Below are 3,636 nucleotides of genomic sequence, written 5' to 3' on the forward strand. Positions count from 1 at the left end.
CTGGGCTATTGTGTTCCATTGATCTGTCTGTCAACCTTTATGCTAATGCTAGTAACATACTGATCATAGCTGTACACTAAGTCTTGAAGTTAGATAGTTTATCTCCTCCAACTTGGTTGTGCTTTTTCAAGACTGATTTATTCTAAGTCCTTTTGTATTCTAAGTCTTTGTCATACATTAAAAATAAGATAGTTTTTACCAAGAAATACCTACTAGGATTATGGTTTAGATTCAAATAAACATATTTCAATTTAGTGAGATCTGACATCTTCACAATAGTGAGTCTGTCAATTCATGATTATGGCATAATGCATGATTTAGGTTTTCCTTAATTTCTCACAGCAATATTTTGAGTCATAAATGTATAGATTTTGTGTATCTTTTTGCATATTTGTTCCTAAGTATACTAAGCCTTTTTTTTTAACTTTACCATAAATGTAATTTAAAAAATTTTTATTTTCCAATTGTTTGCGGCTTATATAAAAATACAATTGACTTTTATATATTGACCTTATATCCTGCAACCTTGCTATATTCATCTTTTAGTTCTGGTAGTTGTTTTGTAGGTGTCTTAGGACTTTATATACATAAACAATCATGCCAACTATAATTAAGAGAGTTTTGCTTCTTCCTTTCTAAACTGTATTTCTTTTATTTCTTTTTCTTATCATTAGGTAAGAAATGCAATGGCTAGGAAAACTTCTTCAATAATAAACAGAAGTGGCAAGACTGGACATCCTTACTTTGTTCCAGAACTTACGGAAAAAGTGGTCTAAGTTACATCATTAAGTACAGTGTTCACTATAGGTTTTTCATAGATGACCTTTAACAGATTGAGGAGATTCTCTTCCATATTTAATTTGCTGAAAGGTTATTTTATTAAATTTTGAAAGGGTATTGAATGTTGAATAATTTTTCGGAATCTGCTAGTCATGTGGTTTTTCTCCTTTATTCTGTTGAATGTGAAGAATTACATTGACTGACTTTTCAACGTTATATCAGCCTTGCATTTCTGGGATAAACTTGGTGTGGTCATGATGGAGTACGTATCTACACATTACTGATTTGATTTGCTAAAATCACATTAAGTATTTTTATGTCTTTTATGTCTTTTATTTTTATGTTAATGAGGGATACTGGTCTGTGATTTTATTTTTTTATAATGTCTTTATCAGGTTTAGGGTTATGCTGGCCTCATGAAACAGGTTAGCAACTATTCTCTCCTCCATTTTCTGGAAGAATTTGTTTAAGATTGGTATTACTTCTTTAAATGTTTAACAGAATTAATCAGTAAAACCATCTGGCTTGATGTTTTATCTTTGGCAAGGTTTTTGATAGCAAGTTCAATATCTTTAATAAATAGTGCCATTCAGATTTTCTGCTTCATCTGGTATCAATTTTGATAAATCGTGTTTTTCAAAAATTTGTCATTTCATCTAAGTTGTTGAATTTACTGGCATATAATTATTCAAAATATGCCATTTTACATTAAAATGTTTATAGGAACTATAGCGATAATCCTCTTTCTTTCATTCATGATACTGGTAAAATATTTTTGGTCTCTCTCCTCGCTTACCTGCCTCGCACTCTTTCTATTTACTTTACTCTTCACTTTACTTTTCCTACTTTCTTAAGATGGACCCTACGATTACTAATTTTTAGACCTTTTACCTTTTCTAATATAAGTATTTAAAATCATAGTATTCCATAAGCTTTGCTTGAGCTGCAACTCACAAAATTTGAAATATTCTATTCTCATAATCATTGTTTGAAATATTTTCCAATTTTTCTTGCAATTATTTTTTTACCCATGGATTATTTAGAAGTGTGTTTTTTAATTTCAAATATTTGAGTTTTTCTTTATATCTAATTTGATTTCATTGTGGTCAGGGAACATATTCCTTATGAATTTAGTTCTTTTAAATGCATTAAAATATATCATATCCCTAGCATAGTTTATCTAAGTGAATGTACCAAGTATCTTTGAAAGAATGAGTATTGTCTATGGCTATGCTACCCAGAACAAGCCTGAACCAGTCTGATCTCAGAAGCTAAGCAGGGTAGGGCCTGATTAGCACTTGGTTGGGAGACCACCTAGGAAGACCAGGTGTTGTAGGCGTAAAAAGATAAAAAATAAGGGATTGTAAACTGACAAGGTCCTTGCAATCTGTGAGGTCAACCAAGGGTTGCCTTGTCTAAAAAAAGAAAAAAAAAAGAAAGAAAGAAAGAAAAGAAAAGTATGAGTATTATATCATAATTGTTGAGTATATCGTTCTATAAATATGTTAGATCAAGGTGGATAATAGTGTTCACATCTTTTATAATATGATTTTTGCTGTCTAGCTGTTTTATCAATTGCTGAGAGAGGGATGTTTAATCTTCAACAGTGCTTATAGATATTTGTCCCTTTAATTCTGTGAATTTTTGCTTCAAATACTTTGAAGCTTTGTTATAGTAACATACTATCTGTGATTTTTATATCATCTGATAAGTTGACACTTTCATCATTGTGAAATATCATTCTTTACTTCATGACATTGCTGGGCTGAGGTCAAGTTTGTTTGATGTTAACAGACTATCTGGTGATCTTACACTTAGTGCTTCACAGAATACATTTTCCTATTAATTTATCTGACTATGCCTTTAAAGTTGGTCTCTTACAGACAGCAGACAGATTAGTCTTATCTGCTTTTTATTTGTTTTTATCTATTCTGACAGTCTCTGCCTATTAGATATAGTTGGATAAAGGTCCACCATTTTATTATTTTTTCCCCTATAGTCTCTTTGGCTTTTCTGTTCTTCTGTGCTTGCTTTCCTAACTTCTTTCTGAATAATTTTTAAAATCCAATTTTAATTTGTGTATTGGCCTCATAGCTATGCCTTTTGCAAAGCTCTGCAGGGCTGCTCTAGGGATTATCACATATATCAGTATCTTTTCACAGTCCATTTAGAGTTAATATTTTATGACCTCACATAAATATAAAAATCATGTAAGTACATTTATCCCACTTATCCTTCATGCTATAGTTGTGAAAGGTACTATATCTACATATACTACAAAGCCCACAATACAATGCTATAATTTTTACTTATAATAATCTGAAGCATTTTATGGATTAAAGACTTAAATGTAAGATATGAAACCATAAAACTTATAGACGAAAACATAAGTAGTAAGCTATTTGACATGGGTCTTGGTAATATCTTTTTGAATATGTCCCCTTGAGTAAGGAAAATAAAAGCAAAATAAGCAAACGAGCTTCATCAAACTTCTGCATGATGAAAGATACCATCAATGAAACAGAAAGACAACCAATCGAATGGAAGAATATAGTTGTAAATGAATATCCAAAAAGGGGTTGATATCTAAAATATACAAGGGATCATAAAAGTCAATGAGAAAAACTAAACAGTTTGATCAAAATCTGGGCAGAGGACATGAGGAGACATACAAGTGGCCAATACGTGAAAAGATGGTCAACATCAATAATCAGGGAAACGCAAATCAAAACCAAAATGAGACACTACCTCACACCAGTCGGGATGGGGACCATCAAAAAGTCAACAAATAACATGTGTTGGTGAGTATGTAGAGAAAAAGGACTCCCTGTGCACTGTTGGTTGGGCTGCAAGCTG

At 31.6% G+C, this 3,636-nt stretch overlaps 1 protein-coding gene and 1 pseudogene across 4 annotated transcripts in view; one reads left to right on the forward strand and one right to left on the reverse strand.

Annotated features, from left to right (window-relative positions):
* Positions 1 to 3,636, reverse strand: part of LOC105293312 (spermatogenesis- and oogenesis-specific basic helix-loop-helix-containing protein 2-like) — a 106,741-nt gene that overhangs the window by 11,026 nt on the left and 92,079 nt on the right. The window lies entirely within an intron of this gene.
* On the forward strand, positions 2,001 to 2,119 carry LOC111741042 (annotated as a pseudogene).

Source organism: Pteropus vampyrus, unplaced genomic scaffold (genome assembly GCF_000151845.1).
Source record: "Pteropus vampyrus isolate Shadow unplaced genomic scaffold, Pvam_2.0 Scaffold71, whole genome shotgun sequence".
NCBI lineage: Eukaryota > Metazoa > Chordata > Mammalia > Chiroptera > Pteropodidae > Pteropus > Pteropus vampyrus.